At 38.2% G+C, this 23,770-nt stretch overlaps 1 long non-coding RNA gene across 1 annotated transcript in view; it reads right to left on the bottom strand.

Moving 5' to 3' along the window:
* Nucleotides 1-22,442, bottom strand: part of LOC112532124 — a 122,420-nt gene extending 99,978 nt beyond the window's left edge. The window contains exons 1-2 of the long non-coding RNA XR_005858634.1: nt 22,340-22,442; nt 20,941-21,122 (exon numbers count right to left, since the gene is read on the bottom strand). This is a non-coding gene — a long non-coding RNA (uncharacterized LOC112532124). The remainder of the gene's footprint in view (nt 1-20,940; nt 21,123-22,339) is intronic.
* Nucleotides 22,443-23,770: the final 1,328 nt, after the last annotated feature.

Genomic DNA, 23,770 nt, shown 5'->3' with positions numbered 1-23,770 from the left:
CATTTTCATTCTTGATTTTCATTCAGCTGCATTCAAGCAGGATTTATGCATCTATATTATATGTAGCTTATAGCAACAAAGGTGACCTGCAAAATGAGTTCTTAATGTCTAAGTGATACAGGCTCTATTTAAAATAACTGAAATTAAATCTGTAAATGACTGTTAAAGCCTTCTGTTGCCTTCCAATATGACTGATATTCAGCAAAAAAAAACAGCACTTGTACTCACCTCTACTAATTTTTGGATTGCAGATAATGCTGATGAAAGAACCAGATTTTAGGAGATGACTGGACATATGTGTAAAAAATTTTGATCTGCTGCATCAACATCTTATAAATGTACTCAGTTTTCCTGATGAATCCCAGCATCACTGGTTAGATGTTGCAAGACGTTGCAAGCCAGCCTTCTTCCAATAGAGATGGCAGATACTTGATTCCCCATGTATAAAATATGTTTTCAACTGCAGCTACAGTCAGGTTCTCAAAATACTAAATTGTCTTACATATTTGCAGAACCAGATTTCAACAGAAGACATTGAAGAACAGCATATGTGCCTTGAGTGCATCCCCTGCAACTCCAGAGCTATTAAATAGCAGGCTAAGGCAGGAACTGCTGTTAACTAAAGCAGAACTTGGTACATTGCCATAGTATAATAAAGGTCACTTCCATATAATAAGAAGTATTGCTTTAGCTCCAACTCAGTATATCTCACTAGGATACATGGTAAATGGGGTGTGCAGTGTCAAAAGGAATCCTTTTTTCAGACCACTGAATAGTGATAGTGTCTACTTACTTCACCAAATGTCCCACCTCCTGGATTTCTGTAGGGAACCAGTGAAATTTGGTTGGCAAATCTGTGTATTTTGAGACTGCTAACCCAATTTCTTGTTCAACATCTCCTAGTGTGCTACGTGTTTCAATTAACTTTTACTGAGAGCAAACTGAAGCAGAACGCCACCTAAATTTTCCATTCTTTTCCTGGCAGCAAGCTCAGATAATTCATAATTCATTCTTAAACACACATGTAAACCTCTACTGAATAGAAGCCAAAGGCAAGAGTTCATTCTTTGTATCACATTCAAAACTCCTTAAGTAAAACATGACCAGTTTACTTTCTCTTTATTTGGATTTATGCAAATTAGCATGAATAATTTCCAAATCTCAATACTTACCAATAGGTGGCACTAACATTTTCTGCTTTCTTCATGACACATTTCCAAAAGCCAAGATTTAAGGTCTACCCTAGTTCTAAATTATCTAAATCACAATGAGTTCTGTTCTTATTGCCACAGACTGTGGGTGATCACTATGCAGTGATTTGTTCTCTAAGCATTTCCCACTTTCTATGGGATGTTTTACTACATGCATTACCAATAATTCAGACAGCTTTTCTCTTTCATGTTGTAGGGGTCGCTTTAACAATGCCTGAGTGCAGTCTTGGTTTGATGTGTTTTTTTTTTTTCTGATGTTTGTTGACTTTCTTCAGCCCTTAACATGAACATGTTGCTCTATGTTATCTTTCTTTCGGTTGACCGTTTTTAATGATCTTTTCTTCTCAATTCTGTGGGTAATAAAAAATTGAACAGAAGACTTGTAAAAGATAGCCAGGTAGTATTGTATGATTGCAGCTTTTTCAGCCAGGTTTCTACTGTAAATAACTTTAGTTATTTCCTGAAAAGTTTAAATTGTGCAAATTTTACAGTTGTTTTGAGTACGGTGCTAAAACTATCATGGGAAAAGTCACTGGAAGCAGAAGCAAACATGGCGGCAGCAAATTCAATTTATTGATTCAATGAATATTTGATGACCTTCTTTGGAGTCAGGATACTAGTTCACAACTAACAGATTCACTACAAGTAACAAGTAACTGTATTGGAGTCCAGTGCTTTTGGTTTTGTTTTCAGATCGTAACTGCAGATTAATTCTCAAAGGCCTAAGACCTTAGTTTCACAGACAAGACTGTTTTCTTACTTTCTCCTTTTAATTACAGTTATTATTACAAGAATGTGTTTTCAGGATTGTAATAGTCATTCTATGAATCATTTTCACAAGCTTTATAACTGTCATATATTTAAGGATGTAAGGTTTGATTCCCTACCCACCTGAGTTCATGACACTGTTGGTCAAGAAACAAGAGTACCATTTCATCTAATATTTAAATTTTAAAGCCTGCTTACCTACCTCATATACACAAATAATTTCAAAGTGTTTATTCAGTTTGCTGTTCGGGGAAACACTGTGAAAACAGAATCTATTGCACGGATGATAGCCAAGATTAATGAATATTTAGGCATCCAAATGCCAATTACATAGAAGTTAGTTTACTCCTTACATAATTTATACACCTGACTTGTCATCTTTTTGTCTTGCTTTTTCATTAATCAAACAAAACCTCTTTATTGATTCTGCACCATCTTGTTATGTTTTGAATATTCACTTCCCCAAGCTGCATGCTATTGAGAAATCAGCTACTTAATCTCCAAATAAACATCAGATTTGCATATGTGACATTGAAGCACATGAGCTAAAGTAACTCCTAAGAAATAAATATGGAACTAGGAGTGTTCTTTACATTTTGAATAACGTTGTGTTCAAGTTTTGTTTGTGTCATATTGGTCAACAGGATGGCAAGACCTGAAAATGGCCATTGACCTAAATGAATCACAGAATCACAGAATTGCAGGGGCTGGAAAGGACCTCTGGGTATCATCAAGTCCAACACCCTATTAAAGCAGGTTCCCTACAGTAGGTTACACAGAAAGTCATCCAGGCAGGTTTCAAATATCTCTACAAAAAGAGACTACAGACTCTCTGGGCAGCCTGTTCCAGTGCTCTGTCATCAAGTTCTTCTTCGTACTTGTATGGAACTTCCTACATTCCAGTTTTTACCCACTGCTCTTCATTCTGTCACTGTACAACACTGAAAATATCCTGCATTTTAGATATTAATAAACAGAGATGAGATGCCCTCTCAGCCTTCTCTTCTTCAGGCAGTACAGTCCCAGGTCTCTCAGCCTTTCCTTGTATGGAAGGTGTTCCAGGACCCAATCATCTTTGTGGCTCTGAACGAATGAATGTTAGTTCTTTAATTGCTCTCATGTTCTCAGTGTTGTGAATTCACCTTAAAGTGATTGATGTTACCTTCGCCAATCTTTTCAGGAAACTCAATGCATTTAAAGTAGCCATCATTCCATTCTTTAAATGATTTAACATTTTGCTAGCCTTTTATACAGCCTTAATTGACCTCTCTTTTATGCGCTGAACACTCTGGAGTATGCAATTCTTCTACAAATAAATGAATCCAAACAAATACCTAGGGCTGAAACTTGTTTAATTTTGGATTTTGAATATCCACCCTGTATTGCAAAAGTAGCCTCTGTGACTCAATACTGTTTTCAGCAGGACACTTTGTAAAACAAGTATTGAGAAATCAGAATGTATCTTTATTCTTATGTGTGCTTAGCAACCTTACAGGTCTATATGACTAAAAGAATTTGGCCTTCGACTGCAATTTAGCAAGACACCAAACAGTCAGGGTGAAAGAAATAAAATCTTTGCTTATATTTCGCAATGAAAAGAGGATTAGTATAAAACCTCAAAGTCACATAGTTTTGTTTTAGGGCAGTGTTTGAAACCTTTCACTTTTAGACCCAGGGAAGTTCTCTAGGGAGGCCTGGAAGCAGGAGCAAGTAACTTTCTTTTCTTGCATCCTATGGAGTAGCTGCCAAAACAGCTGTACACATGATACTCTTGACCTTGTCTTTTGCACTAAACAGATACTGTCCACTAATGGTTAGATTTAAAATAAAATAAAATGCTAGTGTGAAATGAAGTAAAAGCTACTTAATGTGCTTCAATATTCTTTTCATGTACATCCTTAAAAACAGTGTGATGAATATGGTAAAGAAGAGTTGGAGGATTAGATTGAAACTTGTCCAAGTAGTGATGCTGTCCAAAGAAATTCATGAGAAAAAAGCTTGTTAGCATCTCTCAAGTCTCAGACTGTGCCCCAGACTCCAAGAGAAAGTATTGTAGCTGACAGATGGTATACATAGGAAACAGATCAGAAGAGCAGTTACCTGTTTCCTACTTTTAGACATGCTGCAGTTGATGCCAAGGAGACTACATTAAGGGAGTTTACATACACAGGAGCAGAAGAAGACACTCTCTTCCATGGGATTTATATGGAAGCTGCAATTATGTCTTAGAGGCAAAGGGCATAAACTGGAGCACAGAGGATCCCATCTAAACATCAGGAAGCACTTCTTTACTGTGTGGGTGACAGAGCACTGGCACAGGCTGCACAGAGGCTGTGAAGTTTCCTCCTTGGAAATCTCCAGAAGCCACCTTGAAGTGGTGCTGGACACCCTGTTCTGCATGTTCCTGCTTAAGCAGTGGCTAGGCCAGAGGGACCCAAAGGTCCCTGTCCATATCAGCTGCTCTGTGATCCTGTGAATCTGTGCACCTGTCACTAAATGGCTTTGATTGCCCAAAAACAGTCAAGGGAGCCATAACTACACATTAGATCACCAACTGTTCTGACTGATCTGAGGAGAAAATCATAGATTCATCGAATTGTTTGAGTTGGAAGGGATCGTAAGTGGTTGTCTAGTCCAACTCCTCTGTGATGAACAGGACATCCACAGCAAATCAGGTTGCTCAGAGCTCTGTCCAGCTTGACCTTCAATGTCTCCAGTGATGGGACATCCACCACCTCTCTGGGCAACCTGTGCCAGTGCCTCACCATCCTTACTGTATTCTTCTTTTCCTTATATCCAGTCTTAAGTTCCCTTTTCTAGTTTGAAACCATTTCTCCTTGCCCTATCACAGGAGACCTTGCTTAAAGAGTCTGTCCTCGTCTTTCCTATAGCCCCCCATCAGATACTGAAAGGCCACTCTTAGGTCTTCCCAGAGCCTTCTCTTCTGCAGGCTGAACAGCCCTACCTCTCTCAGCCTGTCCTTATAGAGGAGGTGTTCTATCCATTGGATCAATTTTGTGGTCCTTCTGTGGACACACTGTAACTGGTCCATGTCTCTCCTGTACTGATGACTCTATGTCTGGACACAGTACTCCAGATAAGGTCTCATAAGCAGAGTATTGCTGAGCTTCTATCTATCAGGCACAGAGTACACCTTACAGCTAAATAGAGTCCTGAAGCAGGCACTGCAGAGCAAGGAAACCCAGGCTTCCAAGTGAGTACCCCCTGCCCATTCTTTCAGATACTGAGAAAGGCAGGGAATGGTAAGAGTTGACAAGTTCTACCTCAAGCTTGTATTTCAAGGTCATGTCTATCTATCTAGGAGAAATGTAGCTGTTAGCTTCCCAACTCACCTGACTCACACTCTTCTGTGGTGAGAGGACAGAGTTTTGTAAAGAGGTGAGCATCCAGAGATGCTCTATTGCATCTTGTTAGGAAGAAAGTATTCCTGAGATTATATTCATATACAATTTTGGAAGACACATACCTCTAAAAATCTTCTGCCTTTGGCTAAATAGTGCACAGTTCATGCAATCCATCTCTTCTGCCTTTCATCATCTATAGTCTAGGTGTCTATTCTTGGGCTAGTGACTTTATGCTGAATGCTTTTAAACAGTGAGTCATCTGATGTATGTTTTAGATACCTACATTAGGAAGAGACAAATTAAGGCCTGGAAGTGCCTAGGATTTTCTTGTTGCTGCTTGTTGTTTGGTTTTTCTACTGACTCTAAAAGGAATCCAGATAACTAGATCAGAAATTGTCCAAATAGGTGAATCTCACCTCATGAATCCTGGAGCATCCATGGCTAATTTGGGACTTTACATTATCCAATTTGAGCAGTAACTGATAATGCAATGTTAACATTTTTAGAATAACTAATAACCTATGCAGATGTAGTATAGCTGATTGAGAAGGAACAAACAAGCAATTAAAGGAATATGTTTGCTTTCCCTGAATTTATTCTGTGTGCCTTTGTCTTTATGACTTTGTCAGAGAAACAGCACTCTTTGTGAATGTGTCTCACAGCAGACAGAAATGTGAGAAAGCAGAAAATATTACATCTAATAAAATGAGTTTCTAGGGAGAAGAGGAGGAATGTTAGCTTTCTTTTTGACATCCAGTCTTCCTAAGTGTTATCTAAATTTGGCTGCTGATGAACCAGTCCTTCTCAAGTAAATGCCTAAACAAGTTTACAACAAACTCAGTGGAATGAGATGAACTTGATGAAGACATAAATAACCTTGGAGCCTCCTTTTCTCCACTGACTGTAAGAGTTCCCTAAGGTGATCTAAGTACAATATCAATCCATCAGAAGATACTGGGAATCTGTGGGACTTCCATCCCCTCAGTCATGACATCTTCTCTTCCAACAGCTAGCACGGTTGGCTGGCAGCTTCTCTGTCCTGTGTGGCAGTGGCACTCTTGCATGAGAGTCCGATCCACATTATGTTTCTATAAGTGTATGATTCCATGATATTTGAGGAACTGCATCTTGGGCTGTTTTGGTATTGTTTTCCCTTGTCCATTTTTGCTTTCAGCAAAACAGGGTGAAATGATATGCATTCATATCTTAATTTCCTAAGCATGACATCTTTGTATAGAATTTAAAGTAGTAATTTCTTGTGTGGCTGCTCAAATATTTAGTGCATACAAAAGTTTTATTATTGATACAGCATTGTTGCTGAAGATAGACAATCAGCTGCAGTCACAGTCATCATATATACCCTGAAATTGTCTGGTACAATCTTTTTATATATCCCGGATTTCTCTAACAAATGTCTCACTTGGTGTCAGATTTCTGTTATACTGCATTAAAAAATGTCACAGACATTAAGGGGATGGAACCTTGTGAAATCTATCCCTCAATTTCTTCCACTAGAAGGAATATTAAAGAATAATTTCCTAATACTCTGCCTTGCCACATTTACCAAAATCTACCTTTGTCACTTTTTCTTTTCTCTCACTTATATGCTGGTCTTAACTAGAATGCACTGGGTATTTTGTTTTCACCTTCTACACTGTTTCTAAATGACTCAAACTCTATCAAATATTCTCTACTAATGCTTTTAGTTTAAGAACTCATTCAGTTCATTGGACTTCCCATGTTACACAGCCACCAAGCTGCTTCCAATTCTTTCTGTGCTGAGCATGGCACATTGCTTGCTGTATTTCCAACAAGGCACCCAGTTATGGTATAAGAAATCTTTGAAGTGAAGGCTTCATCATTTCTTTCAGTAGCCTACAACCTTTGTATTCCCTGCAGTTAAAAATGCGTGCCTTATTTCTAACTTGTGGTATATGTCTTTAGCTTCCAGTTACTGGTTCTTACTGGGATGCTCAATCCCTGGAGGCAGTCAAGACCATGTTGGATGAGCCCTGTGCATCCTGATCTGGTAGGTGGGAACCCTGCCCATGGAAAGGAGTTTGTAATTAGTTGATTTTAAGATCCCTTCCAACTCAAGGCATTCTGTGAGTGTGATTCTTACAATGGCAAAAAAGCCTTGTCTGGCTGGCTTTTCTGACTTGGTGACTTACCCATATGCAATGCAACATTTATTTCACTCCTTGATTCTGTCAGCTCTTAGCAAAGTATTAATCCCCATTTGAAGTGATAGGGAAGGCATGGGTGCAGGGAACAGATAGTTTTCACCTCCTTTTAGCACTATCTGTGGAAGTTCATTTCCAAGCTGCATTTACAGTTGTCAGACCACACATTCAAACGAGCATTGAACTAGCATTCCCTGTATCTTCTGATCTCTCTTAGAAAAAAAGAAAAACAACAACTATCAGTGACCTCAGCACGGATGTGGAAAGTGGCATATCAAGAGACTGCTTTGTGTGGGCAATCCTCAAGAGTTTGCAGAGCTTTGTGTACCATATGTCACCTGCTCTGTTTCCGTAACTCTGACTTCTATGAACTATGACTCATGTTCATCAGTCTGCACTAGACTAAGGGTTTAAAATGATGCATAATTGATCTGCCACTGTGTTGCTGATAAGTGAGAAAGAGTTTTTTTTTAAAAAAGACATGTATAGCAAATATAAAATTAAATACTCATTGATTTGGCTGCCTTCAAACCTGCCGACAAGTCACCTCCCATGGAAGGCAGCAGAGGTAAATTTTCCATTCCACCTGCTCTTGTGAGATCCACCCATTCAGATGAGGGATCTCAGAATTCCTGGAGAGTTTAAAAGCTTATGTTTCTCTCAGTGGAGTTACAGAAGAGTGAAGAGGACAACACAGGAAAGGTCTTTTGAAAATATTGATGTATATGAATTACATAGGCTAACCTGAGGCTAGTCTAAGTAGATAAAAGATTTCAAAAGATTTAGGGAAGAAGGAACCTTTAAAATACTCAGAAGTATCAGAAAGACTGATAGCACATTAAGCAGTATTTAATTAAAGGCTAGTGTGTGGAATCAAAAGAATGGTTATCATAGCTAGGATGGTGCATTAGATTTATATTTGGCTTATATACAGAAGGTTGTTTTTTTTTGTTTTTTTTTTTGAGTGACATGCTGTTTTTACAAAGAACAAATAGCATTATCACCATTGTACTTTGGGGAAATCTGTACTCAGAAACTGAGACTGTATGAATAATATTCTGAAAATCAGAGAGTTACTAACTAACAGAATTATGTATCCTGACTCCCAGCCTGTGTTCGTGCTGTTTTTTGTTTGTTTGTTTGTTTGTTTGTTTCCCATTCGACTTTATTGCACAGAGGATAAATCATAAGCACAAATATGAAGGAGTTCTTTTTTTCTCTTTATTAGGTATTATACTTTCTATTGTTCATGTAATGGAAAAGAGGAAGTCTTTGTTGAGAATAACTTGTATTTTTTCTACACAAAGCTTTATGAAATTAACTGAAAGTAGTTAAAAGCAGTGAGGGACTTGCTGAGATACTGAGAATAGTTTATACTTGTGGAAATTTCAGATTTTAGTTCTCATCTTTAACAGAAGCAATGATATAATAAAGAGGGGCCCAGACTGTGGGCTATATCTTTAGGAGAGATGCAGAGCATCTTTAATGTGCACACAGACAGTATTGCTGCCCTGAGCAATAAGATTACATTACATTAAGATGGCACCTGTCCATTGGCTTGCCTTCCTGCGAGCCTTGCCAGTTTTATCTTTACTCCTCAGACTGTCAGCTTTTGGTTCGGCTCTGTGGCTCTCTGTTCTGTCCGATTATAGCCTGATCCTCAGCTGTCCCAAAGCTGCCTTCCCCAAATGTTACGCTTGTGTCTGAGAGCTGCCATTCCCTCTCACCAGCTGCTGGACCCACCTAATAGTTCCTCCACATTTCAGGATTTAGCATTTCTCTCTATACATTTGTGCACATATTAATGTATGTAATTTTAGAATATATTTGTATTGCTTTAGCCCATTAGCAAAGCATCATATTTTGGATTCTCCTTCAACTGTAACTCACTTTCTCCTTGATAATAATAGAATCTAGTTTTAGTTCCTTTCATGCTGAAGAAAAAGGGCAACTTTTGAAAGCCTCTGTGGAGCTGTTTCTGTTCTCTGCAGAAATTTTCATGGCACAAATTCTCAGCATGGCACAAATTTCAGTGAGGTTCACTTCCCCCCTGCCCACTGTTGTGCAAGCACATGGAGACAGGGATAGGCATATTTTATAAATTAAAAAGAAATCAGGCAGTACATTGAATCAATTAGTGCAAATGAGTTCAACAGACAAACAGGCAGACAGAGTTCGTTGCGCTGCTTGTCTTTTCCTGCTCCCACAGCCTTAAGTGTAGTACAAGAGCTAAATGAACAGAGTGAAAAATGACCACATATAATGGGCCAGGTTCCAGCATCAGTGACAGAGTTGTAAATCCAGAATAAGAACATAAAACCTGACACTCTGTGTGAACGTGAAAGTCCTTGTGGTCCTTTTAGCTCAGTCCTGGCTTCAACAGTAGGCAAAAGCAGAAACCCAGGACAAGAGTAAGGCAGATAATGGGATATTTCTCTTGCTGTAGCCTCTGAACTGGAGGCTGATTTAACAGAGCCAGAGACTGTAGTTGATGGTAGAGTTTAATAGTGCTGAAGAGACCTCTGCTCCATGATCTAATCCCTCCTTAAATCTGTGTGTGTTTTTGGGCCCCACAGTGTCCCACTGCAGTGAACTCTCTAACTTCAATATGTCTCATGTGAAAAAGCTCTTGTGTTCAGCTAACTGCCTGGTCATTTCAATAGAGGAGAGAAACAGTACTGTACTTTCCTGTTCAATATTTCTTTGCCATTTGCAATTTTATGGTGACTTAACATATCACTTGAGGCCACTTCAACTGACATTGTTGTAAGGCAAGGTCAGGGCCCTGTTTTTAAGGAACATGATTAATTCAAAAATCCAGCTGCTACCTGTGTCAAGAGAGTCACCCTAAACATCACTGTTTGCAAGATGGAAGCCCTTAGGAACATGAGAGAAGGGAAGGAGGTTAAGGGTATGTAACCTGGGTGGTGCCTGGGGATACTATGCATTTCAAACACACAACTCTTAAAAACATTCAGATGGCAAAAAAGGAAGTAGAATTCCTTGCTGCTGTGGTATAGCTGGGTGCAGACTTGCGTGGAGTTATGTTTGCAGCCATCCCGAAGGGAACAGCAGGTTTCTGTATCCCAGAATGTGGGAATGAAGATGTTTCTGGCTCCTGGATTTCATGACAACTGCTCCTTGCTGTATTCAAATTGGCCTTTGCAGTATTTGGAAAGCACAGTAATCCACAGTGTTCCAGCCTTATAGCACACTGGGTCACTTCCGTTTGTGGTTACACTGACCCTACATTTATGATTGCTCCAGCCTGAAGAAGCCTGTGATTTTCAATATAGACTCAAAAGACCATGTAGTGTGGGCAGGAGGCCCCCCCATGGCTCTATCATATAACAGTTCCTAAAATAAAGTTATGTAGGCTGCACAAACAACCAAAATCACCCAGTGTTGGGTTGAGTCCCAACAGTTGCACAGTCAGTTTCCAAGAGGAGACCAATACACTTCTATCCATGTCTTCAGAATGCACATGGCATCTCAGTTTTGATATAACACCAGTGTGATGACCACTAACTACCTGTTAAATAAGAAGATGAAAAAAAGAATAAAAGGGAATACCATTGCCATAGAGAAAAATTATGATTCTTCATGACTGAGTTTGACAACTTCCACTTGTAGTCAAGGGAAAGAGGATGTCCATCCTCCAGCTTTAAGGATTCATCCAAAGTGAGTTACAGATGTTATTGCAGACTGTCCAGCATTCTGTTAAGGACATCCAACAGTTAAAGCCATATCCACACTTGGATGTTCTTTACAGGATTTTCTTCCTGCAGGAAGACCACTAAACTCAACTCATTTTCAAAAACCAGTGCAGTGCTTTCTGTTGTGAATACTTTCTACTCTCTTTTACATAAACCATGCAGATGTTCTGGAGAAATCAGACTCTTGGGACATGTTCTGTAGAAGCTAACTTCAGGATCATTGGATACCCTCCAACAGCAGCTGATGATCAGAAGCAAGACATGTTGAGTCTATATGTGTTCCCAAAAACAAAGATAGAGGGACCCATAGTAGAGAGTTGCTTGAGAGGATATAAACGGAGAAGATAGCAGTGAATGTACAGAATAGGGCTTCCTCTTCAGCTTCATATACTACTCTCTTTCTCTTAACAGACTTTTTGTTATGAATGTGATGTGCCTATGTGATTTAACCACCTTCAATTTACAGCACTTTCAACTTATGCATAGGGGTCAGAAGTCATAGGCGACCATATCTAGCCCAGAAGCTACATGCAGGCGAGCCTGCTGTACCCCTTCACTGAGAGAGAAAATGGATCACTGTACTCAGAGGAACAAGCTCATCTCATGTTTTCTCCATATAGTAATTGTAAAATTATGTCATGGCTTTCTCCATGCCACTATCTGAACACAGCACTTAACCTCAGAAACCTCTACAATCATGAACTGAGATGGACTCATCAGTATTAAACAGTACAGACATAGATCAAAAGGAATCTGTCGAGGCATCTTTGAGAGGATGGTCGCCTCTTGTTTCCTTTAACCGCAGTCTTGGAGACAACTGCACCACTTCTCCAGAACTAACATCAACTCCTCACACAAGAATCACAGAATCGTTTGTGTTGGTAGGGGCCTTTAAAAAACACCTTTTTACATGGGTAGATAGTGACAGAGCGGTTTTAAACTAAAAAGTGGAGATTTAGATTAGATGTCAGGGGGAAATTTTTCACTCAGAAGGTTGTAAGGTCCTGGCACAGGCTGCCCAGAGAAGCCATGAATGTCCCATCCCTGGCGGTGCTCAAGGCTGGGTTGGATGGGATACTGGGCAGTCTGAGCTGCTGGGTGGTAACCCTGCCCATGGCAGGGAGTTGGAACTAGATGATCATTAAGATCCTGTCCAATCCAAGCCATTCTATGATTCATTAGAGAAGGAACAGAAAGAATATTTCTACCTGTCTTTTAGTAGAAAAAGATAATAGAAAATATGAATAGTGGAAGATACTGATTTGTACTAGTTCATCATGCTTCCAAATCATTATTAGAAACTGTGGTCTGAGTTACTGTGTTTTGTTGTTGTTGCTGTTGTTGTTTTTAGATGATATTTTCATGCTAATTGCTTAATCTAACATTACTTCAGATCATATTTTCCTATTTTCTAAGATCATTTTTTGGGAATGTGTTTATTCTGTCCCCATTCTTTAGACATACATGAGATATGCTCTTATTAAATAACAAAAACAGTTTGGGTAGAGCAGCAGACAACTTCTTCCACCCTGTCTGATTTCACAGTTATATTAGGTTAAGTAGCCATTCATCACTCATTTCATAGCTACAAGAAGGCAGAGGCAGTGTTACAGACATACCTATCACATCAGTTGGGTTTTCTGCTGCCTGAGAATCAACTTTTTAAGTTCTTAAAACTGGTTTTCTTTCTAGCCATAGAAAAGGGTTGAAAAGGACCTAGTTTCTAGGTCCAACCTAGATTCAACCCCCCTGCTACAGGCAGGGTCGCCAACCACTAGACCAGCCTGGAACATAATTCTTGTATATGGAATAGAATGAGAAATAATATAACAAAACCACTGCAATATATTTAGATGAAAAAATAGTTTTCAAAGTTTTAGTCAACATGTTTTGATCCAAAAGAAGTGGGTTTATTACTGCAGAAATGACTAACATATCTTCTGCCCTTCTTTAGAGCAATTCTTCAGACTTGAGTGAGAAGGAAGGGAGGTGTTCATACATGAGTATCTGAGAAATAGTCGTCGCTTTGTCTTGATTCCTCCTTAACTCCACTAATCCAGTGTCTTTCCCTTTATCTGCCGTGAAACTTTGTCTCTCAAGAATTCAGTTCCTGAGAACACTTAGGTCAGCAATTCTTCGGCTTAGTGCTTAATACAAACAAATTGAATCAAGAAACCTGGACATACTAGTACCCAGTGGAAAAGTTTCAAAATAATAGCAGTTTATTAGATTCGAGTAACACAACTTCATCAGAAACACGGTCTCATATCTGGGGCCTGTGTTGCTTTCTTCCTCCACGTTGTAAACAGTCAAAGCAGAAGCAATTGTCTATGAGGGACTAAGTCCTTCAGTTACAGCCCTCCAAAAAGCAATCAACATTGCAGAGGGGTTTGGATGAGGTTTTCAACCTACCATTTTTCCTCCCATGGGAGCTGGGAGGAAAAAGATTTTAGGAAAGAAGTAGGAAAGACTCCCTTAGGAGTGGGCTTTGCTGTGATGTTGGCAGGAGCACAAGGCCCCGGTACAGGTGAAATAATGAAAGAGAGAGAAAAGCGCAGACTCAAAGAGAGGTACTTGACTGTTTTCATATGATCTGGTGGGAATTACAGCAGAGAACAGACAAGTTTGATATTTTGAGAGAAGGACTGGGGATTCATTGGCTGCTGCTCTGATTTCCTTATGAACATCAGAAACAAATGTGTCCACATAATGTTGTCTGAAAATACTTTCAAGAGGGGAAGGTTTAAATGCCCTTCCCAACACTTATTTTGAGCATCAGCTGCTGTTGCTGTTGCAGTAAAATGTCAGACATCCCTTGGCCCCTATACAAATAAAAGGAGAAAATGGGTTGAAGGCTTAACTCTTTATTCTCCAGGAGTCCTCTGCTCTTAGACCGCCATATCTTACAATGTTCTCCTACTTCCCTTTCTTGTTTGTTGTTTCTTTTCTTTCCCCCCACAAAAAAAGTCGTCACACTTCTCAATGTATGAAATTATCCACACATGCTGCTTTAAAGTCTCCTGCTGTATGAAGTTACGCTTTATAAAGCAGTGACTGACAAGTGCCTGCTTTGTCAGGTGTGGATCTGCACAGTCAAAAGACAAGTTGTCAGCTGCTAGTGACTGGCACAGAAAAAAGGAAGAGGACCAAAACCTCCACAATACTGCAAAGGACAGATATCCCCAGGCTATTCTATTTGTTGGAGTAGCAAGTTTCAGCTCTGGGGGAATGAATGCTTCTTTCCGTGAGTGATTCACAGTCTGGTCTCCACTATACAGTACTCCATCTCTCAGCATTTCACCATCTAAACTGGCTTGTCTTCAGTGATGTTATTTTGTGAATGTGTATATATATATGTGTATATACATGTACCTGTAGACATCTTTTGTGAATAAATACTCTCCTGTCAAGTCTTGTAAAGAAAAAGAAATATGTGTTACTGTAGTTATTATAATAAAAATTGTGGCACACTACCAAGTATTTTAGACATTAAAGTGTCAGTACCAGAACATTTCTTTGCTGTTATAACTTGGTGTCTGCCTTCCTCTAGTCACAGCTGGCCAGTACTGGTTGCTGACAGCCAGGAAGAAAGCAAGTACCTCTTTGCATGTGTATTTGGATCCCCCAGGGCTATAAATAGTTTTACACAAGAGAAAACCTACAGCAGGAGAGGCTGATTCTGATAATAATTTTACAGTATAGAAATCAGGAGGCTGGAAGTACTGAAATTGAAGAAGAATAATTATTTTAACTCGATTTGAGAAGAAGAGTCAGAGTGACTGATACAAGTCAAATTAATTATAGGATGGACTTTTAGAAAAAGCTGTCTGAGTAGTGAGGTTCATAAGAATATGAAACAGCTGTGTTTTGCAAGTTGTTGTGTGGCTAATGCCATGTGAAATGTAACTGGACAAAGAGCTCAAGTATGTATTCTAGAAAACAATCATTTGGCACTGGGATAGAGTAAATGACTTAATAACATGTCTTTTTCCTTGTCTAATTTCTGTGGTTCCATGATTGATTAACATTCTTCTGCCTGCTAGTCTTATATTCACTGTTATAAAATCCTGTGGCATAAAATTAATCAAAGTCTGACTTGAGTGCGATTAGGAGCGTGTGCAAGTAATGGCAATGATAGGGCAGCAACTGGCCCTGAAAATGAAAATAAAGCTTTAAGATAGGGAGATGAAGCAAGGTTTTATAAGGAGCTATTGTCAAGTTCTTCCTCCATGTAATGTAGTCAAAGCAGTGACTACTCTGTACCTTATGTTCTTTAAATCTTATATTTAAATCCTAAACCCATGTTCCTACAAACATTCAGACACAGATGAAACTTGGCTCCCTTGATGAGATTCATTGTCCTGATTGAGACTACTCCTGTGTAATGATATACCTTCTCTATCATAAAGCTGGAAGACCTTGTACAGACATTAACTATCCTTCTACAAATCACATAGATGTGCCCAATGAGTCACTGGCACAGCATGGCATAGAGCTCGGGTCTAGTAAATCAACTTCTCCCCTTCAGGAAGAAAATGCTTTAGGTATTTTTATCTAATGGAGGAGAGGTTCCTTGTATTTCCAACAGAATTAAATAAAAACAAATACTTCTACAGTCACCCCACAACAAGTGTGAAACTCAAATCCAGTATACCTTTAATGGCACTTATATATTACTGTTTTCAGTCCCAATCTACATGGCACCTCCCTGTCTGTCCATTTTGCTCTAGGACCCTACTCACAGCCATAGATTCACCAGTAAATCTCTAGGATCTAATGAAAGGATTTCCTCAGTTACCTGCTCCCAGTAAAATTCATTTCACCCAAAGCCAGGAGTATATTTAAGAGTGCAAAAAAGTCAAAGTAGCCACTCTGTTCATTCTTTCAGAAATTCTTCATGACTGCCAGTTACAAGTGAGGCCAGTCCTTGCTAGGGAACAGAGTAGTTTTGCAATTAGAGTACTGTTGATGAACAACTCCCATCAACATCATGACAGCTGAGTAATAAAGCAAAGAGAAAACAAGTTCTTTTCTCACACTTTGCAAACATGAGTCTTACCTTTTGGAAGCAAGAACAATAAAATATTGTTGTTACAGTCACCTACTGCCCTTAGCAGCGTCAGAATTGACAGTGCTCATCTTGACAGACCTCCTTTGAAAACAGATTTCACAACAGCACTAATAACATTCATCATGATAATAACAACACAGAAATTTCTTTGTGCAGTAATAACGATTAAAAAGATCTTAAGCATTTTCTGCAACATCAGAATCCTTTGAATCAACAAGAAAAGCTAAAGTGGCTCATCTATGGAAGTCTGGAGGGAAACAAATAAAACATCTACAAGTGTCACCACTATCAAGGCTGCTCCTTTATATTCTTTCTCAATGACAAATTTTAACCCCAAGAATGAAGGAAACGGGAAGGTGGGGAAACATCTACTTTCCAGTTTCCCTCAACCTAAATGACTTTTTAATTGGATGACTCAAAATGCATTTTTATAAAATAGGACACTCCTTGGAAAGTCCCACTTTTAAACAATTTCCCATGGTGAAGCTGAGATATTTTTTACTGTGCTTTCTCTTCAACTGCCCTTACTGCCCAATAACAGGCTGAGATAATTAGATTCATTACTCTGCTCTGTTTATAAATTTTCACAGTATACAAATACTGTCAGAAATAATGAATGTTTTATACTTAGAAATTTATTGTTGGTCTTTTCCCTCCCCACTCTTCCCACTAGAGAAGATATCATTTCCTTTTTTTGTCCATGTAACCGGCATTTCTTTCATAAAGTTTGGCCTAGTCTACAGCAGACACGTTTTCCAATGCAGCAATATCAACTAAGCTTATTTTTATTTTAACTATTTTTTAATATATTATCAAAAGCTTGGTGTTACAGTGGGATGGAAAGTGCATTTGCCAATATAATTTATTCCACTCAGGAACCAGTACTTTTTGTACTAGCAAGATCAGTTTTTTTTCTCTTCTGTTTTGCCAGTAGAAGCTGCGCCCACGCAAGGAAGTTTTGCCAGGACAGTTATATTAGTAAACTTTTCCTCATGTTGACCTGGTCTCCAAAATAGCATTGCATAGATAATAGAGACAGGTGGGAGCAATCATAAGTGAATGACAAAAAACTGTAGCTGAGTTCATTCTTATGTCAGAAGCAATGTGGTAGTGTGGTTCTGTCAAGGGTCAGCTATTTTGGGCCAGGTGGAGAAAACTGCAGTAAGAGATGACACACCTCAGAATCATTTAAATTCAGCCTTCAGAAATAGCTTCACAGTTAAAGTTGCTTTGAAAAGGAGTAGATCTAGATTATGGCTTAACTCCAATTCCCAGGTGGTCAGGACCAGAAGATAGAAGAGATGAAACTAAAGGAGGAATCTCATGGGAGAAACTGAAGAAGAGGGAGATGTGGAGAGTCCTTTTTAGTCAAGCCAGGGAAGAAAAGGAGATAAGTGTGGGATGTTGGCAGAGAAAGGCTGGAGCTTAGGTGGGCTAGGCCAGTATGAACACATGAGTCTTTGAACACACGTCTCTGTGCTGGCTCCCAGTGCACCTTGGATGCAAATCAAGGCACTGGCTATAATTTAAAAGTCATGACTGGCTCATTTCCTGGTGGTCTCCAGCACTGCCTCATTCTTTCTGGTTTTCTTTCACTGTAGCTTCACTGCTGGTCCAAAAGGCCAAAATCCAGTAAAGAATATGATCCTGGGAGGGGCCTTTTGGTTTGGCATTTTCTAGTTTCAGTAGTATAACAGTATCAAAACAAGATCAATTTTAGGTGTTTTTTTGTTGTTGTTTTTTTATATGTTCATTTTTGCTTATGTTTAATTCACGCATATTGGCCACAAGGGTAAGTTTTCAAGGAATGCATCTAGCATACCCAATGATGATCTGTATTCTGAATCAATTTATCTGACCAGCACCAGTTGTTTCCAAATGCTTCTCTGAACAATTCTAAGGCACCTGGATATTTTGATGAATGCCACAGTCTCATCAAACAAAATAGTGCCTATGGAGTACATAACAGTTAACCTGAATATCTACAGATGGTACATATGACATTTGTAAATTTATTCATTTATTTAGATAAGTAGAGGATATTGTAAATATTTAGATAATATTCTTCCTCTGTGTGAAAGCATAGGAAGTATAGATATGCCAAAGTAGCCGTATATAGAATCATAGAATCACCAAAGTTGGAAAAGACCTCCAAGATCATGCAGTCCAACTGTCCACCTATGATCAATACTTCTCACTAAGTCATGTCCCACAGTACAACATCTAAACAGTTCTTAAGCAGATACAATTCAGACCATTCAGTAATATTTTTGACTTTCACACTTAAACTAAAACACTGAGCTTACAAAGTGCTGTTCATAGACTTGTCTTCCCATCAAAACAGTATTTCTTTTGTCAGCAGAGGGTTAATGAACGATATTGTTTTAGAAGTTAGATTGGCAAATCAGGCTTATAAAAATCACCTCATACTTCAGTAGTGATGAAACAAGAATTGCAACTCAAGAGATTTGCTTCCTTCACTTAAAACCACTTGATTTAAAATAATAATAATGACAGAGCACTCTGACATGCATCACAGGTTTGAAAACTAATTCATACTCTTCCATGCTTTTGCATTAGACACTGATTCATCCACAGAATTGTGTAAGGTACAAAAATCCCTCTGCAACAAATGATAAACTCCTACTCAGTGTCAGGATCAGTCTAGGTATTCTAACAAAAGGCTGTGTAACAGAAAAAGATTTTATCTTGTAATATTATTTCCTTTATATTTTCTTGCTGTTTGGTCTCAATAATTGGAATTACTGTATCTTTTGAACTCCATACAATTCCCAGTTAAACTAGAAATGAATCTTGGTTCAAAATCAAAGCTGTCAGTTAGACAATAAGCGTTAAAAAATCATTTACTGATGGCTTCTGTAGACATTGTTCAATCAACAAAGTCCTTAAAGGGTGATTTTTTTTTAAATGCTATATGAGGATTATACGGCATTCTTCAATAATCTAGATTTTTTTTCCTCAACACAGGCATGTTTGAAATGATATATATCTCAGTAGTATTTCTGATTAAGCTTAATGGTAAATCTAATATTTGTAGAGTTTCACAGAGCATCAGGAATGTATTTTTACACTTGTAGGGCCATCCTTCATTACTGAATTCTTATGCCAAACTGCCTCTGCACAGCAGCAAGTAAACAGCAACAAGGACTCTAGTATCAGTTAATAATCTGAGGAATACCAATGGGGAATCCACTTCTAGAGTTGTGTTGATTTGTATCTGGTCACACATTAGGAGTATATATATATTTTTCCCCTTGTCTTCATGTTCCAAGCAGATTTGAGTTTTGTTCATTTGTTTTTTTCCCCTTCGGGTAGTACTTCTACTTACATCTCCCAAGCAGAGCACACAGTTGTCACAGTTTGCTTACATACATAAGGAAGGAAGATTTCACTTTCAGTAATAAAACTGAGAATCAGTCATTTTTGTTTTGCTAAGCTGCCTTTTTTATAAGACACATTCATCTCTGTATAAATCAGTACACATTGTCATTAGATGATGTGTCAACAGAGACTTAAATCCAGAATTAACCTCACGGTTAAGCAATCAGCAAACCTGGAGGATTGTGGAAAATATCCCAAAGGTGATTTTTTTTTTTTTAATTGCATTTTAGGAAAATAGTGAGGGCATTTTTTTTTAAGTAAATGAAATAATTTTAGAAGAGTTAGGTCAGAAATACATAAAGCAGCATCAGAACACTTTCTTTTGTTTTCATCCATCATCAAAAACTGACTCCAGAATATTCATACTGAAGAACCTCTATCACTGGTGTTTGTTATACTGAGAGTAGGAAAAAAGTCTGTATTTTTGAAATCAAGGAATCAAACTATGAAGAACTTTAAGCAACATTATTTAAACCATCATTTTACCTTGGTAGTTAATGGAGACTCAAAACTTTCCCCTCTTTGCTCTTTCTTGCAAAGGTAATAAGATAGATAAAGTATATATATTTGAAACACATCAAATGACTTTGTCTCATTCTGCTCTATGTATTGTATATTAAGATGCATCTGATGACATGTCTTTGAGTAGTTTGGGGTAGAACTGGTTGTCTGCTGTCTAAGTTTAGATTACAATAAGGATTTGAGAGTACAAGATGCTATGTATAGCAAGGGGTAAATCCTTGAGAATGGTAACTAAATCCTGCATTTTGGAATTATCACTGTGACCAACTGCCCATGAAATGCTTTTCATTTTAATGTATAGTATGTCTATATATAATTCTAGGTCTGTATTTATATCTGCAACCATATGCTGCTAGATTTCCATCTCCTGTTCAGACAAATTATTCAAGCTGCAGTTGCCAAAGCAAACAGAGCCCGTTTTTGTTTCAAAAGCACCAACACATAACACATGACGTATTTCATTCTATCTTATGTGATAACTTTTAAAACAATAAGCTACTAATATGTATGATATGTAAATGGGCAACAAAACTAAAAACAGAGGGATAAGTCAAAGATTCATGTATTTGTTACCAGCTATTAATCGGAGCAGCCATTTGGGGAGTTCTTCTCAGAGTGAGCAAAATACACATATGCATGTCCTGGCCTAAGTCACCATTTTCACCTGTGCCCCAGCTTAGGAAGAAAGATATCATTGCTCACCACATGTTAGCTGATGGCAGAGTCTGCTAGAAAGTTTTCTGCAAATCACTGGCAGTTCATGTCTTGCAGTCTGAGGTTTGTTGAGGAAAGGTTTGGTTGTTTTTTTCCATTTTGCTGCTGTCTGCTCACTGGAGTGCAATTCCAGAGCCTGAAGCCTAACTCTTGAAGGTGAATTCATCTGTCTAATCAGGAATGTAACAAGTTTAGAGATTAATTGCTAGGCAGGGAATAGCAATAGGCTCACAGATAACACTGTCAGTGTATCACTAGACAAAGCTCCAGAAAGGTGTGTACCATATCTCACTGACAACTTGTGTTCATCTGCTGATTTGACAGCAAGCCTTTTTCAGTGGAGCAAATCTATATATATTTTTCAGCCAAGAGTTATGAGTAGGAGTTTTGCCTGATTTCAACAATTTAGTAATCCCTCTTTTGGCTGACAATGAAGTGATATGAATATTTTTTTTTTTGCAAATATTTGTCTGGCAGGGACTCATTTATATTCCACTCTACAAAAATGTTTGAGGATAAATGAAACAGTATTCTCAGCTATACTGTCACCAGCAAGCTTCTAAATGCTTACACAAGTTTTCAAGAAGAACCACGTTTATCTCCTATTTACCCTCATACACTTTGGAATCTGATGCCTGCTGGTACACGGCAACCAGGATTTCGCACAGACCATGACAATTTGTGCTGAAAAATGTCAAAAAAACCTTTTCAACCTCTGTTTCTAGCATGAGATTTATCTCAGTTAATTTTAATTATGTACAATTTGGAAATGTAATTTAACATAATCCTATAGATTCCGCAGAAGGATGATAGTAACATAACACTTCTTAATATAGATTATAGAAGCTTATACAGAGCACTGCTCTGTCACGAAGTGTCACAACTATTTTGTAGTTTAAAACAGAAATTGGGGCTTTTGGTTTTTCCTTTTTTTTTTTTTCCCCCCCCCAGAATTTGGGGATAGCTAGTTTGCTACTGAGGGATATGTGTGTACAGTAAACCTTAAAGATCCTGTAGAAGCAAATGGATATTAATATGATTTCTTTCAAGAGGGCAGACATGGAATTGAGACTTCTAATTTTGGAGTGTTCTCATCCTCTTTCAGGTCTTCATGGGGGACAGCGAAGAATGAGACTCTCTGTTCAATCTCATTTGACTGAAAGAGGTCTAAGAAGATAACAATTAGTGAGGCCTCCAGGGGTGGGACACCCACAACCTCCTGGGGCAACCTGTCCCAGTGTGTTACTGCCCTCTGACTGAAAAACTTCCTCCTAATATCTAACCTAACCCTCTGCTGTCTTAGTTTAAAAGCATATCCCAAAGAAGAAAACTTGCCATGTTTGTGTGTGTATCAGCTACATTCTGAGAAGAATTTCTTCTTACTGACTTAGGTTTGTAGAAGATAAAAGTCCAATCTACTGAGATTCTGTGTCTCTTTCTGTAGTTGCTAAAGAGAGAGAGGCTTCTCCAGCTGTTGTCTATGCTGTCATAATCATTCTATGTGTCACAGTCACTCATGTTACAGTAATCTGAATTTTCCTTTTGAGATGAATTTTCTTTCCTCTTTGTAGATAAAACTTGATTTCTGTCTTGGTCCAGATATCATTAGATGATTAAAGGTAGATCAGACACACTCTAAATTAGTTTGCTAGTGGCATCTGAGCTGTCCAGCAGAAAAGAAATACGTTAATCAAACTAACATACAATCATTGCATCCTGTAGTGTATCATAGAACACAGGACAAGGTCTCTACCTTCTGCTAACTGCAGACCAAAGAAATAACCTTTCTAACCAAAGAAATAACCTTTCTAACCAAAGAAATAGAAGTAAAATCTTTGCCTTGGCAAGCCTGTACTTTCTCTATCCTGTTGAAATAACACTGCCAGCTGTGTATAAGGAAGTTTGTTAACCATACAGGTAATTCCTATGTTCACACGTAGAACGTAAGGTTTAATGGTTGAATGAACTAGGTTTACACTCTTTTATTTCTCAGTTGACACAAAGCTAAATGAGGTAGCTAAATGAGGTTTTAGGAACAGTCTGAGAAACTCCATTGCTCAACCAATGTGTGTATATGCTTGAAAAAGGAACCCTTACCAGATACAATTGAAAGAGAAAAAATCTATGACATTTATTTGCAAATACTCAGGTGTAATTAAGCCTGATGTATTGATAGTGTTACATAATGACCTATGTTGATGTAAGAAGGTGCCATCACTGAAACTTAATTGTGTGTCTTTTGGTTACTTGGGACAGTTGAGTTCCCAAATTATTTAAGAATTAGGGGAATGATTGCAAAAAGTGATTCAACTCTTAGCTTAAATGCAGTTCTCATTGAGAAAAAGAGATAATTTCTTAATTTACTTGTTCCTTATTTTGAATCTCATGCTTACTGGCATTTAATTCCCAGATACTCTCAGTTAAATCCTTACTATGCCCTTCAGTTTGGCCTTTTAAAATCAGTCCACCACTTGATTTCACGAAATGAGAATAGAAGAGTTTCTAAAGAACAATATTGTTTGACTTCTGATTGCTACTGATTAAAGGATAGTGATAAATGTATGCTAGACATTTGGGGACTATTGGTAAAAATAGGCTTATATGTCATTTATAGCTACTATTGGACAACTGGAGATTATTATGCTTGATGTGGAATGAAAGTAATAGTTAAATGAGTTAGAGCAGGTAAAACCATTTCTATGGAGGGTATTACCCTGCTTTAATCAAGGGGAGTTAAATGGCATAACCACTGCACTGCACTGAAAACCTCACCCAGAATCTTTACTAATTGTAACATTACACCGGAATGACTCCTGAG

Source organism: Gallus gallus, chromosome 3 (assembly GCF_016699485.2).
Source record: "Gallus gallus isolate bGalGal1 chromosome 3, bGalGal1.mat.broiler.GRCg7b, whole genome shotgun sequence".
Classification (NCBI taxonomy): Eukaryota; Metazoa; Chordata; class Aves; order Galliformes; family Phasianidae; genus Gallus; species Gallus gallus.
This window is presented reverse-complemented; position numbering and strand designations above follow the sequence as displayed.